The following is a 15562-nucleotide window of genomic DNA, read 5'->3' as shown; positions in this document are numbered from 1 at the left end:
TTGTCTAAGTGTTGGTCCGAACCGGGCAGACTGCGGGGCCACCTTTGGGCAACTCGAGGTCTGGTTTTACTCGTAGGCTGACCTTCCGGTGTTGCCCTGAGAACGAGATATGTGCAGCTCCTATCGGGATTGTCGGAGCATCGGGCGGCTTTGCTGGTCTTGTTTTACCATTGTCGAAATGTCTTGTAAACCGGGATTCCGAGTCTGATCGGGTCTTCCTGGGAGAAGGTATATCATTCGATGATCGCGAGAGCTTATCATGGGCTAAGTTGGGACACCCCTGCAGGGTATAATCTTTCGAAAGCCGTGCATGCGGTTATAGGCAGATGGGAATTTGTTAATGTCCGGTTGTAGATAACTTGACACCAGATCCGAATTAAAACGCATCAACCGTGTGTGTAGCCGTGACGGTCTCTTCTCAGTGGAGTCCGGGAATTGAACATGGTTTCTGTGTTATGTTTGACGTAAGTAGGAGTTCGGGATCACCTCTTGATCATTGCTAGCTTCACGACCGTTCCTTTGCTCTCTTCTCGCTCTTATTTGCGTATGTTAGCCACCATACATGCTTAGTCGCTGCTGCAACCTCACCAGTTTACCCCTTCCTTTCCTATTAAGCTTTGCTAGTCTTGATACCCATGGTAATGGGATTGCTGAGTCCTCGTGGCTCACAGATTACTACAACAACAGTTGCAGGTACAGGTTATTCGATGATCATGACGCGAGAGCGATGTTTGCTTGTGTTGGAGTTCTTCTTCTAATTCTTCTTCGATCAGGGGATAGGTTCCAGGTCGGCAGCCTGGGCTAGCTGGGTGGATGTCGTTTGAGTTTCTGTTTGTGTTTCATCCGTAGTCGGGTGATGCTCTTATGTATTGTGATGTTGTATTTGTGTGGCATTGTATGCCTCTTGTATGTATCCCCATCTATTATGCAATGTTGATGTAATGATATCCACCTTGCAAAAGCGTTTCAATATGCGGGTCTATCCTTGGTGGGAGCTTCGAGTTCCTTTTGGATAGGGTCGCATATTGGGCGTGACAGATCCGGACGTTGCACTTTGCGCCGAAAATAAAACCGTAGCACTAGCCCTGGAAGCATTATCCGAAGCTCTAGTAGCCGAAGAACTAACAACGCTGCGTGCCATCATGGACAGGGACAACATGATACTCGACAAGCGACCCAAGTCCACCTCATTTAAACCCGCAGACAAGATAGTCAAATTCCAGGTCCATCCAACGGACCCCACGAAGACAGCTTCCATCGGGACACAGTTGAGGCCCACAATGGATGCCGCACTACGAGACTTCCTACGCGAGAATTGGGACATTTTCACCTAGCACCGTTCGGACATGCCGGGCATCCCACGTAGACTAGCCGAACACAGCCTCAATATATTGAAAGGATATAGGCCTGTCAAACAGACTCTTAGGCTCTTCTCAGATCCCAAACGGCAAGCCATGGGAGAAGAGCTAGCCAAGCTACTTGAGGCCGGATTCATTAGATATATCAAGCATCCAGATTGGCTGGCAAATCTGGTAATGGTACCGAAGAAGGACAAATCCTGGCGCCTATGCGTCGACTTCAAAGACCTCAACAAGGCTTGCCCCAAGGATCCCTTCCCCCTCCCTTGCAGCGACCAAATCATTGACGCCACCGCAGGACACAACTCACTGTGTTTCCTCGACACATACTCTGGATACCATCAAATAAAGATGGCAGAGTCCGACCAAGCTGCAACGGCCTTCATAACGCCATATGGTCTTTTCTGCTTCAACAGTAGGCCTTTCGGGCTTAAAAATGTCGGCGCAACCTATCAATGCATGATTCAAACATGCCTGGAAAAGCAAATCGGCAAAACAGTGCAGGCATATGTGGATGACGTGGTCATAAAAACAAGACACATCGAAACCCTAATAGACGACTTGAGGCTTACGTTCGATAACCTGCGAACATACGACATCAAGCTAAACCCAGAAAAATGTGTTTTTGGTGTACCATCTGGGAAGTTGCTCGACTTCATTGTTTCGAATAGAGGAATTGAAGCAAATCCGGCAAAAATCCGAGCTCTGTCGCAGTTGGCTATCCCAACAGACCTCAAGCATATCCAGAAACTAGCTGGATGCATGGCTGCCTTAAGCCGCTTTATCTCGCGATTAGGAGAAAAGGCATTACCTCTTTACCGCCTTCTTCAGCGCACCGAACACTTTGTGTGGATGGATGCAGCCGCGGCCGGACTGGACGAAATAAAAACCTTCTTCGCCAGTAATACAGTCCTAACTGCGCCAAATACTGGCGAACCTATGCTATTGTACATAGCCGCAACACATCAAGTTGTAAGCGCAGTGCTCGTCGTCGAACCAAAGGCTGATCGATACAAATTCCCGCTCCAGAAGCCGGTATATTACGTATCCACGGTACTCACCCCATGCAAATCCCGATACCCACACTATCAAAAGATAGCATACGCGGTCTTCATGGCATCCCGAAAGCTACGACACTACTTCCAGGAGTGTTCGATTACGATGGCCTCCGAAGTACCGCTCAACGACATAATGAACAATCGCGACGCTACAGGCCGGATTGCGAAATGGGCCATCGAGCTCCTTCCGTTCGACAAAACATACAAACCACGGCAGGCCATTAAGTCGCAAGTACTGACTGAGTTTGTCGTCGAATGGACAGAAGTCGAACTCCCTAAAGAGTACGGTGCATACTCTAACTGGATCATGCACTTTGACGGCTCTAAAATGCTAGCCGGATTGGGAGCAGGTGTAGTCCTGACGTCTCCCACCAAAGACATGGTCCAATACATATTCCAAATATTATACACAGACTCCAACAACGCAGCCGAATACGAGGCTCTGTTGCATGGTCTTCGGATGGCACTCTCTATGGGCATTCAACACCTCGAGGTGCGCGGGGATTCAAACCTTCCAATATCACAACGGAGACTTTGATACCAAGGATCCGAAAATGGCGGCCTACCATAATGCCATCCTCAAAATGCCAGCTTGGTTCGAGGGGCTCGAATTCCACCATGTGGCTCGAGAAAACAATCAAGCGGCGAATATCCTCGCCCGCATTGGCACTAAACGCGACCCTGTCCCACCTAACATATTCCTGGAAAGGCTGTTCAAGCCATCCGTGGTATGGGAAGGGGAGTCCGGCAACACTAGCACGGATCTGAATACACCCCCAGATTCCGAACCATCAGACATAATCGGAGGCTCCGCCACCAAAATAACACCTTCGGCCCACGAAATCATGGCTGTAATCGCCTCGTGGACTGAGCCTTTCTTGGCCTACCTAAACAGGCAGGAGCTCCCCAAGGACCAAAATGAAGCACGTTGCATCGTGCGGCATTCCAAATCCTACAAAGTCCATGAGGGGGAACTCTATAAGAAAAGTGCGACCGGAGTGCTCCAAAGATGCATCTCTGAAGAGGAAGGGCGGCAGCTCTTGGCTGAAATCCATGCCGGACTCGGCGGACACTACGCTGCGGCTCGGGCACTTGTCAGCAAGGCCTTCGGCACAGGCTTTTATTGTCCAACAGCCCGAGCAGACGGACAAGACCTTGTCCAACACTGCATCGGTTGCCAGCTCTTTGCCAATCAGAGCCACATGCCCCCTACCGCTCTCCAAACAATCCCCATCACTTGGCCCTTCGCGGTCTGGGGGCTGGATATGGTCGGACCCCTTAAGGGGGGAAGACATAAGAAAAAATACTTATTGGTCATGCTGGACAAGTTCACCAAATGGACAGAAGCCAAACCAGTCAAAACGGCTGAATCCGGACCAGTGATAGAATTCATATCCGAGGTTGTACACAGATACGGCATCCCCCACGTCATCATCACTTACAATGGCTCAAACTTCACAATGATGAAGTGAAAACTTGGTGCGGCAACATGGGCATTAAGCTTGATTACGCATCCGTCTACCATCCCCAAACAAACAGCCAGGTCGAACGTGGAAACGGTCTCATCATTAGCGGCATCAAACCCAGACTAGTGCGATCCTTGACAGAATCGGACACGCACTGGGTCGAGGAGCTCGACTCCGTACTCTGGGGGCTGCGGACCACGCCGAATCGCACCACCGGATACACACCATTTTTATGGTGTACGGCGCAGAAGCAGTACTACCCTGTGACATAATACATGAGTCGCCTCGTGTGCCCATGTACAAAGAGAAGGAAGCCGAGTTAGATCGGCAGGACAACTTAGATGCCCTGGAGGAGGAGCGCGACGTCGCAAAAGCCCGTTCCGCATTCTATCAGCAACAGGCTCGACGGTACCAAAGCAGAGAAGTGCGGGCCAAAACTTATAATATTGGAGAACTCGTTCTACGCCTACCAGAGAAGAAGAAGGACAAGCTCAAACTTAAGTGGGAGGGTCCCTTCGTTATTGATAAAGTTCTCACCGGAGGAGCGTACCGCCTACGTAATGCATCCGATAACAGACTCGAGCCGAACCTATGGAACGCGGCCAGACTCCAGAGATTCTACGCCTAGCGCCGAACTCAGTGTTCGTCTCCTTACCCCCTCCTTTTTAATTATGTTCCTCCCTTTTTTCCTTTCTCGCCCTTTTTCCTTCTTCAGACAATGTACTCAATACAGTGCGGATGCTCGGATCACTCCGGCCGCACTACGTGTGTAAGACATACCTGGGGGCTTCCTATACGGAAGCTAAATATAATTACTTTAATGGCTTTTTGCCTATCACATATGTGTTCTTTTTCCATATGTGCCTTTTCTTCACCATTATATGCATCGATATGACTTAAGATGTGGCCATGCTGGGTTGCCTGGCTCTTGTGTTTATGCCCTACGTTCCCATTAATTCGACTAGGGCATAAGGGGAGCACCTATACGATTGTTACTACCGGTTCAGCCGGATGTGTACATCAGACTGGGTGAAGCCGAAAGCTAGCGTTCTTAAGGGAATATTCGGTCGGTGAACAAAAGATTTTCCTTTCGTTTATTACAACGTCAATCCCCAGAAGTTTTGTATCCTGCGTCTCTGTTCGCAGTCCGGACATGTACATCGATGCATGAGTACCTAGGGAAAGGAACCCCCAATGGAACTATTCTCCCTGGAAGATGTTTCTTACTATCCATGTAATATAACATAGCTAGTTGGGTACTTGTCTGTTCAAGCACTTATGACCCCTACGCATGCTTTCCACGCATACCCCGGTTCTGCATAACTGAGCGGGTATTCGGATACACCCCGGACTATCGGATCCAAGGGTTGAAGCGAAAAAGTTCGCCCTGACAAATGATTTTTCATCCGGCTAGGGACTACATATGTCCATTGAATTACATAGTCACTTGGACTGACTATATTCTTCCTCTATACCGTCCAACATGCTATCTAGCTTGCAATCCTATTGGGAATACTTTGCGGCTAACGCTACCTGCTCATACACCAGACTAACGGGAATTTCTTGCCCATCTAGCCCTGCCTGTCTGACTTCGGCCATATGGTTTGGGTCAAGCTTGGTGTAGCATGTCTTCACCATGGCCCAGGCTTCTCTTGCACCTTGTCGGCAGGCTGACATCTTCCACAATCGAAAGCGCCGCCGTGCTCCTTGGAGCATATCAACGAGCTCCCCCATGCCTTTTGGCAGGGAGGTGGATGGCCACAAGGCCTGGGCAATACCATGCATCACCTGTTGAGCTCGCTCGTGCAGCTGTGAGAGGTCCTGCAGTAAATCACCTGCGGACGCGGGCATCTCCTCTTCAGGGCGGCTCGTCAACATACCTACAGATATAAACTCTTTTCAATATGCTTCCTCGCCGAGCTGTACTATAGTTCGTCTAGGCTCTTACCATAAATGCCGCGACAAAGCCTTTTGTTCTCCTTCATGGAGTCCGCCAGCTAAGCGTGAACATCTCCTAATTCGACGCCCAGCCGGACACTGTCATCTTGAAGATCGTTCTTCTCCTACCTAACTTGCATATGAACACGCTCGCCAGCTTTTAGCTGCCTTTGGAGATGTGACTCGCTCTCTCTCATGGTCTCCGGATTCTCCCCGAGATTGTCTGCAGAATTTTCTGTTAGACTTATCAAACAAGCCAATTACTAACTAGTACATTTCCATAAAATTTCTCTATTAAGACAAATGTTACCAGATGAGGCCTTCTCGGATTCCTCTAGTTTGGAAACCGCGGCCCTCAGCTGGGTCTTGCAATCCTCCAGGTTTTGAGACAATTGGGGATTCTTATCTACAAGGACCTGTGCATGAATTGATCCTTAAAACAGTTGTCCCAACCGTTTCAAGTCTCAGGGGCTACTCCTATACATGCTTATAAAATTTTCTTACCCGTATATCTTTGGCATACTGGACCGTCGCCCGGGCGAGCCCGCCTTGGGCAGCTCGGATTTATGCGTCTCCCAAATTGAAAGCATTAAATGCCTCTTCGCAATAAATGTTATTGCGAAGTACGGCCCGTCGGCGCCGGTGATTCATGGCACTCTCTACTTTGGAATTCATGGCAGAGAGCATATCCGCATCCTCTGTCGGAGGAAAATTCGGCATCGACCCCACGTCCGCTTCCTCTCTCGAAGCCGGTTCTGGAATCCGACTGGTGGAGGCGTGATTGGCAGGATCTCCAGATATAGTCCGGCTACTCCTCTTTCTGCCAGGACACAAAGGACGTTGTTACATTTCAAACACAATAATCACAGAGCAGGTTTTTACCATACCTCTGTAGCGGCGTTTCGGCCCTAACCGCCTTCCTCTTAAGCCTACCCGATCCGGACACCCTTTGCCGATGAGCCCCCAGGGGCTCGGCACCGCATTCCGATGGTCGTCTCTACAAAAATACGATATTTCAGGCATAAGGCATGGCATCAGAAAGGAGTCCTCTTCAAAGGATAGGGATTTGGCTTTGCTTACACGTGATGCAGGTAGCAGTCCGGGATAGTCGGCGACAATAGCCACTGAGGCTCCATTGCAGCTCGCCTGATAACATGTCCCGTTGACGAGATCCATAGTAATATCCGGGTCTTCTTCGAGTCCTGGATCGAAGGCCCTTCCTGGGTCCTCTGGCTGCGGGGAGGGGCTGGAGAATCCTTCTACGACCCTCCTCAGTTCCTTCTCAGAAATATCGAGGTAAATAATCATGACGAAGGACGCCAGAATGAATGAAGCGGGGGGAAGAGTGACGACTTACCCAGCTTGGGGGGTTGTACATAGAAAACCCATCCCACGGTTTAATATGAAGGAATTCTTCTTCTTCTCCTTTATACAAATCGGACAATATCCTCGCCAGAGTAGTGGTGGAGTCTGGACCCTTACGACCATAGCGGGTGGCATCATCTTCCCCGTTGTAGTGCCACATGGGCTTCCCCTAATATTGAAGCGGCTGCACTCCCCGCATTATGCATATTGCCATAACCTCGCCTATTGTCAGCCCTGATTTGGCCAGTATATTTATCATGCTCATCAGGAAGTGTACTTCTCTGGTATCGTCCTCTTGGGGGCCTTGAGGGCGCCAACTTTGGCGTGCCTTCAGCGGGGCATTACTGAACTCCGGGAGACTAGTCCGGACTGGATCCGGAAGGGAACATCATCAACATAAAACCACTCCGAGGGCTAGTTCTCATGTGCCTTCTTGGGAGTACCGGACAGGTATCCGGTCTCGGCGACGTGCCATACTTCAGCTCCGCCCACTTGACATATGGATTCCCCCTGGTTGCACTAGGACGAGGCAGAACAACTTCTTCCATAAACCAAAGTGAGCCTCGCAGCCCAGAAATAGTTCACAAAGGGCAACGTATCCTGCTATATGCAGCACGGAGGTAGGGGTGAAGTTGTTGAACTGGAGGCCGTAGAACTCCAAAAGCCCACGAAGGAATGGGTGGATTGGAAACCCGACGCCTCTTAGAAGATGCGGGATGAGGCATATTCTCTCCCCTGGGGATGGGTTAGGAGATCTCTCCGCTTGCTCCCCGCCATTATCGATGGCTAGTCCGGCTCAGACGGGGACCATGAACGCCGATGGAAGAAACCCTTGGGTCTGTAACTCTATAAAAGGACTTTGAGGAACTGAACATTTTTCCCAGTCGCCTGGCTTGGAGCGAAGGGAACGAAAAGAAGAGTTGTGGCGACCGGCCATGTTGGAATGGTTTTTTCCGGAGCGCTCTGTTGGATGCTTGCTCGAGGGAAGAGGGTGAGGTTTGGATCTGAGGATCCCTGTCCCTTCAAATAGACGATTTGCCTGCGGGACCCGGGTGGGGCGAATGCAAAAATGCCCCAGCTCCTCGTATTCGCTCGACACATGGAGATGGCCATTATTGAAGCATAGAAGCCGAGGAATGCGACATTGATATGAATCTGGACACTGTTCATCGCGCGACTCAGTGATGTAGAACCACCCCGATTGCCACCCCTTCACGGTCTCCGCAAAGGAGCCTTCGTGCCAGGTGACGCTGGGCATCTTGCCCACCATAGCGCCACCAAACTCCGCCTGTTGGCCGACCACTATCTTCGGCTTCACGTTGAAGATCTTTAGCCACAGGTCAAAGTGGGGCCTGATACAGAGAAAAGCCTCGCACACGACGATAAACGCCGAGATGTTGAGGATGAAGTTAGGGGCCAGATCGTGAAAATCCATCCCGTAATAGAACAAGAGCCCGCGGACAAATGGTTGGAGGGGGAATCCCAGACCGCGGACAAAGTGGGCAAGGAACATGACCCTCTCGTGGGGTCCCGGAGTCGGAATGATCTGCCTTGCGTCCGGGAGCCGGCGCGCAATATCTGCGGCCAAGTATCCGTCCCCCGGAGCTTCGTAATGTCCTGCTCCTTGACGGAGGAGGCCACCCACTTGCCTCCCGCTCCAGACATGTTTGGCTGTGCGGAAAAGGTGAGAACTGGTGCGCTGGAGCTCGAGCGTGCGAGAATGGATGAGCGAAGAAGGAAGTAGGCGTGGATGAATGAGGAGAATCCTTATCTCTTTATAAAGGCGGTAGAAACTGTGCGCCTCCCCACTTGGCCGTTAAGATTGCTTATTTCCCAAGCGCCACGATTGATGGCACGGTTGGGTTACCCATACCCATATTGATGAGAATCCCGTGATAAGGGGACACGATCTCTGCTTCGACAAGACGTGTCAAGAAAACCGCCTCGCATTACGTGCGGTAGCTGGTTGTGAAAAACGGTTCGAATAATGACCGAACAATGGCGTGACTTCATGCTATAAAAAGCTGTCATCAGATTAGATTTGTGGAATATTATACTCTCTACGATGGAATGTGGAAATTTGTTTTGCAGAGCCGAACACGATCCTTGTGTTCTAATTCTTGTATGGAGTGTTCGGAGAAGGAACCCGCCTTGCAATGCTGAAGACAATTTGCGTGTCGGATTCATCGTCATTGAAGCCTGGTTCAGGGGCTACTGAGGGAGTCCTCGATTAAGGGGTCCTTAGACAGCCGGACTATATACTTTGGCCGGACTGTTGGACTATGAAGATACAAGATTGAAGACTTTGTACCATGTCCGGATGGGACTCTCGTTTGCGTCTAAGGCAACCTTGGATATTCGGATATGTAGAATTCCTTCTGTGTAACCGACTCTGTGTAACCCTAGCCCCCTCCGGTGTCTACATAAACTGGAGGGTTTAGTACGTAGGACAACAACAATCATAATCATAGGCTAGCTTCTAGGGTTTAGCCTCTACGATCTCGTGGTAGATCAACTATTGTAATACTCATATCATCAAGATCAATCAAGTAGGAAGTGGGGTATTACCTCCATCGAGAGGGCCCGAACATGGGTAAAACATCGTGTCCCCTGCCTCCTATTACCATTAGCCTTAGACGCACAGTTCGGGACCCCCTACCCGAGATCAGCCGGTTTTGACACCGATAGCAAGGGCGACGACCGCGGAAAGCACCTTGCAGATGGTGGCCGGCGGCTTGGGGGCAGGGGAGCTCGAGATCGGCCACAACGGAGGCGATTTGGCGCACCGGTGCAGCTCGGAGGCGGAGCCAGACGTCTCGGAGGCACTCCGGCATGGGTGGAACCCAGCGGCGGAGGCGGGAGGGCGTGGCCTGTAGAGTCCGAGTCGATCTCCCCGTCTTGTGCTTGTCATCCTGGTCGTTGTTGGTTTGACCATCCCCAATCTGTGTCCTCCAAGTTGTGGCCTTCCTTTTTCTTTTCTCTTTTGATTAACAAACAGATGGCTTTATGTGACACAATAGCTAGGACTTTTCTTGAGGGAAACAATATCTAGAACTTTCATATTACTTACAACCACGTAGCATATCGTCTTTTGGATTCCTTCAAACAAGTAGTAGAAACAGTGATCTATCAAATCCCCTGGTCAGTTGCTGTCGCCTTTAGAACTTTAACCAGTGAAAGTTGTATGGCAACGTAACTGGATAGGTCTCAAACTTCCGTGATATGGGAAAAACAGAAGGATTCGGTTACCCGGACAGACTGCCTGGCCGCACGCAGAAAAACCACAACAGAGAGTTAGACTCGTTGGACCGCTTAGCGATGCATGCCGGGATGCACGTAATCCCAATCTTCTCAATCTAAAATTTCATCGATAAAAAACTTTCTTCTTGCCCATGAGTTGTAGCAGATGAATGATGACCTTGATAAGTCACCCAAAGCAGCCATCGAAATTTCGGTCTCAATCTTGGTGGGACCCCATGGTGCGTCCAGTGGCTGCTTAGCACGCAACCCTAAAATCCTCATAATCTTAATTTCGTACTTGCTATTCGGATTGCTTCTCGATGACTGAAATCTTTTTGAAACCTTTGTTCATCCGGCACATTATGAGCTTCTCATTCCCTAGAAAAAATCCCTTCAAGAACTCAACAACACCATGCGCAGGCCCCATGGTGGGTTCCAACTGTCGTGGAATTGTCACGGCAGATGTCCTAGTGTGAGGACTTAGTCATGAGGCCAACGCATCTATGTGGTAGCTTGAGAGGGGTTGATCGGGAGAGACGCAACACACAAGACAAGGATTTAGACAGCTACGGGCCCCGGGAAACTTCGTCCCGTAAAAGCCCTACATAATGTTTGTGGCTAAGTCTCATTATGCTCATGACGGAGACGCCGCATAACCGGCTCTCCTCTAGTTGTGTCTAGCCTTAGCGATTATTTCCTTGCTTGTCCCTCTTGGGTGCCCTGCCCCTCCTTACATAAGTAGAAGGGGCGGGTTACATGACTAGTCCTAGTAGGATTAGGATTAGTCTATTACCAGTGGAGTCCTAATCTTACTTCCTTCGTAAGGGAATATTCCTTACGCTTTCCTCTTAATCCGGCCCATCATAACATAAGTCGGCCTTCTGGGCCTTGGGCCTAGTGTTCTATCTGACCCGCCATCGGGGCCACTAGTGAGTGGCCAGGCATACGAGTCGTCAGACCAGTGAGCTGTCGGACTCATAAATCATAAATCCTTTGGCGGGTTATGAATGAAACGCCAGGTCCGGCCTGGTCATACTACCGGCCGGGTCATACCGTGGGGTATATCCCCGACAACCATGCTGGCTTTCCACCTCTTCTTACAGAGATGCTCACCAAAGCCTTTGGCTATAATGCTAGCCCCGACTACCTGGTGTTCCGATCGGCACCCGTCCCTCACCTTCACCGCTATGATGCAAGAGTGCACAACAGCCCAGGCCACGCAGTAGATGGTCAGACTTTGGTTTTTCAGGGTAGAGCCATGCCTACCACTAATTTGGACATTCAGGCCGCTGCCGTGGAGGCTATCCTATACCTCCGAACCAAGTTCCCACAAGTGGCAACGAGGCGGGAGTTCTGCTTTTTCCTCGTTGTGACAGAAGCAGGAATTAAGCCTTCTCCCACTGCCCTAGGATATGACCCTGCAATCGCTCGCCTGGTGCAATATATCACTGCCCAGGGGATGCTGATTGCCAAGATTCTTGCCGAGTTTAGAACCATGGACAATGATGCTATACGAATTGTCAGGGAAGCTTATCTTGAGGCTCATAAATTTGCATCTCGAGCCGTTTGCCAACGCTGTCCGAACCAGTGCTACCCTCTCAGCGTGTGTTGTGGCCCAAGCCAAACATCGTCAGCCTCGATAAGGCTCTTCTCCGGATCCACCAACAACATTTGCTTAGATCAATTTCAGCCACACCTCCAGCAGTAGAGCCTCAACCCATAGTAGTGTCGGACGATGAAGATGAAGATTGGCTCAGTCTTCATCTTCCAGGAGAGCCCCAGCAAGGCCAGTCCTCTGCATGACCTTAGTCACGCAGCCAAGTGTTTTCTACGAGTAGGTTGGTCTGTCGGTTCCTCCTCGATACGAGTATAGAACCATGTATCCCAGAGTGAGTAGTTTCGTTGAGCGCGTAGCTGGTTCATGCTTGTTGTATGCTGGTATTGTTGTAATCCGTATGCGGTATGTTTTCATGCTTTTATTTTTATGTTTTTTTTTGTTTGTCTCTCTGTCAAGCAGAAATGTTTGATAGGGTTGGCAATGTGCTGCTAACAAGATTTTAATCAATAGAACACATACACTGAAAACAACATTGACTCGTTCTCAGTCTCTAATAAAACTAGGTGATACCCCGTGCGTTGCTGCGATAAAATATGCTATGAATTTTCTTTAGAAAGTAAATAACAGGTTAATATATATTATCAAATTAAATGGATAGCTCAAGGTTATGGATGGCAGCAACAAAGATAAAGTGGCAACCCAATATAGAGCCGCTTTGATGTGCAAAAATAGCAGCGGTAGTATGCCATTGTTGTTTGGTTCTCATGTCAGAGTGTGCAAATAACAAAGACCAATATGATCTAACAGAGAGGTATTACAATGTATATTACACAGTGAAAGCCATTGGGAGGCTAATGTAGTGAGATGGATATGCCTTGGTGTAAATCCAATCCTTTAAGATTACATGTGCGAGACCAAAAGAAGGAAAAAAATGGTGAGAAAATTTAGGAAGTCATCACTACCTAGACCAAAAAATACGGAAAACCACGTAATAATAAATAATGTAAAATAAGAACTATATTCAATTTACATTTAATTAAACAAATTTTGTTAATTGGAAGATCTATATTACCCACCAAGTTCATTGACCAGCTGTACGTAGTTGTGACCTTCAGAACCAATTAAGTACGAGAAATATGTGTTAAAATGCAAAAAATATTTAAGCGCTCGTGGTTTAGCTGCTAAGTGGCGGCTAAGTGTAAGTATCCTACGGAATAGTTCTTTTGCCGTTATGCCGCATTTTCCATGGTCTACGTTCCATTCCTACACACAAGAGTTGATTCAAAACAACATAGGATTGTATAACCCGTCCTATACGGCCTGCAAAGTTTAATCACGAAAGAAGATAGACAAGTTGAATGTTCAGCGTGAGAACAAATGCAACAAATATGCATAAACTGGAATTCTTAAGCCATAGATGACGGCGAGATAGAAAACAGATGCTGCTCCAGGTGAGATCTGGAGATGGCCACCAATACACCTGCGGTCGGAAGCAATTCTTCAAAATTATCCAATACACTTGCGTCTGTAGCAATCCTTCAAAATTAAGAAACATGCAGGCCAACCTTTTTCCCCCTCAAAAGTCATGGAGAGGCTTCACTATTTTCATTTATAAATAAGAATGTTATCTTGTCAGCTTCATAAGTTGAAAATGCTGACAGAGATAGCCATATATATGGAGATAAAAAGGGTTAATTAACGTGATGACTGAAGTTAAGACATTTGGCAAAACTGAAATCGTGTTCACATCTACTGGATGCTAGACCGTCTCTACTCTTACCTGTCAAATATACACTTTTGCAATGGGGAAGTAAATAGTTCTATAAATGGGACTGCTAAATAACGCATTACTTGAAATAAGAAAAACACCTTTTAAATATTTCACGTATTTACATAACAGAGAGAAAAGACCATCACTGACCAAAAAAATAGTTCTTGTCCAATTTCTAGTTGGGATCATAAAGCACATGCTGCATCCTAACATTAATCTAGGCGGACTAAATATTCACTTGGCATACAGTGCAATCATGATAGCAATATTCATTCTACATAAGACATGGAGCAGTATGGCCACAAGCGCTCCAGCTATTCTCACAATGCATAATCAATTAATGTAGTAGCTCATACCTGACGCTTTTATTCAACTATTTGTGATGCCTGATCTACAAACGCACACAATCTTATCGTAAGAATTTATATATAAGGAAATCATTGCCCCATATACGATATAAAACCATTAAATGAAAATTTGCGGAACATGCATGGTAAATTAATTTGGCTGCATCTGTAGCTATCGCATGTCGGCGAACATCAGCGAAGTGTACAGAATTTCCACACAAATCTATCTAGTTATCCAAATCTTCATCAAACCTGACTCGGAAAAAGGAGATGACAGATCAAGATGTGTGAGGTAATTGCCCCTTGAATCTGGTACATGAACAAATTGAAAGGATAGGAAGCAAGAATTCATGAATTGGGGATTAATAAACACATCATTAGGCTAGAATATTGAGCAGCTAGTAAGGGAGCAAGATGTACCCGTAGATGGATATTGGCGGCCATGGTGAAGGCTCCCAATTTGTCCTGCGCGACAAAAAGAGAGGAACATGGCCGGAAACTATAGGCCAGCAACGAATCAGATCGAATCGGGCCTAGCCTAGGCATAGACGGAGGGAGGTGGGGATGGAGGTGACTTACCTATAGAACTAAACTGTAGTTCTGGCTTGCGCTCGGGGATATTGATGAGGTTGTAGATCTTGCCCTTCTGCTTGAAATTCCACCCATCCTCCAGATCGATTGCCTTGCGCTCCTGCCCCGCCATCGCCACCATAGTGGCGGCTGACTTCGAATGCGTCCGTCGCCGGGTGGGTGTTGTTTGGGGTGAGAGAGATGCTCAGATGGGAGATGGGGAATGGGAGAGATGGGCCGACCCGCTTAATGAGGAGGGATCCCAATGCACGTTTCAATTGGATTGAAGGAGGGGTTCGCTTCCGCTTCCGTGGGAAGGAAGTAGTCAACCAAAGGAAGCACGGGGGAATCAACTGCAGATCTGAGCCATACATGGCCAATCAAACGACTGGAAATAATCAGCTTGGACGCACGAGAATGCAGGAAAATCAGGTAGTGGGGAGCCCCTATTTAGATATAGTAGATGCGCGCTCGTGTAGGTATATGTATATCAGGAGTACATATACCCACTAGCATTAAAACACATTAGTGTGATTTGTCTGGTGTGTTTTTCCGTTGCATATATGTTGCATCTGCCTGTTTCTTAGTTCAGACCGCATTGCGTCCTGCACGCAGCCCTCGTTCACCCACGAGTACATTCGTGCAGTATTCGGAGAATGGAAAATCATCCCTATCTCTATCTGTGCACACCCCGTGTGCTAGATTTGCCAAACTCAGAGCCTCGAAGAGACATTTCCATCTGGCCATTTCTCGTCCCTAATTCTTTTCATTAACTTTAATTGTGTTTCTGGAGAAATGCTGCCAGCTTTATTTCACTCGATCCAGTACATCTACCCTAATACAGATTTCAACTCCGATTCTACCTCGATGCCTACATTTCATGGAGCTATC

General features: G+C 48.2%; 1 long non-coding RNA gene across 1 annotated transcript; it reads right to left on the bottom strand.

Moving 5' to 3' along the window:
- Nucleotides 1-12826: 12826 nt before the first annotated feature.
- On the bottom strand, nucleotides 12827-14954 carry LOC123069748 (uncharacterized). The gene is made up of 2 exons (XR_006432807.1): nucleotides 14681-14954; nucleotides 12827-14600 (listed from the first exon to the last, which is right to left on the bottom strand). It is a non-coding gene; the product is annotated as an uncharacterized lncRNA (long non-coding RNA).
- Nucleotides 14955-15562: the final 608 nt, after the last annotated feature.

This window comes from Triticum aestivum, chromosome 3B (assembly GCF_018294505.1).
Source record: "Triticum aestivum cultivar Chinese Spring chromosome 3B, IWGSC CS RefSeq v2.1, whole genome shotgun sequence".
NCBI lineage: Eukaryota > Viridiplantae > Streptophyta > Magnoliopsida > Poales > Poaceae > Triticum > Triticum aestivum.
This window is presented reverse-complemented; position numbering and strand designations above follow the sequence as displayed.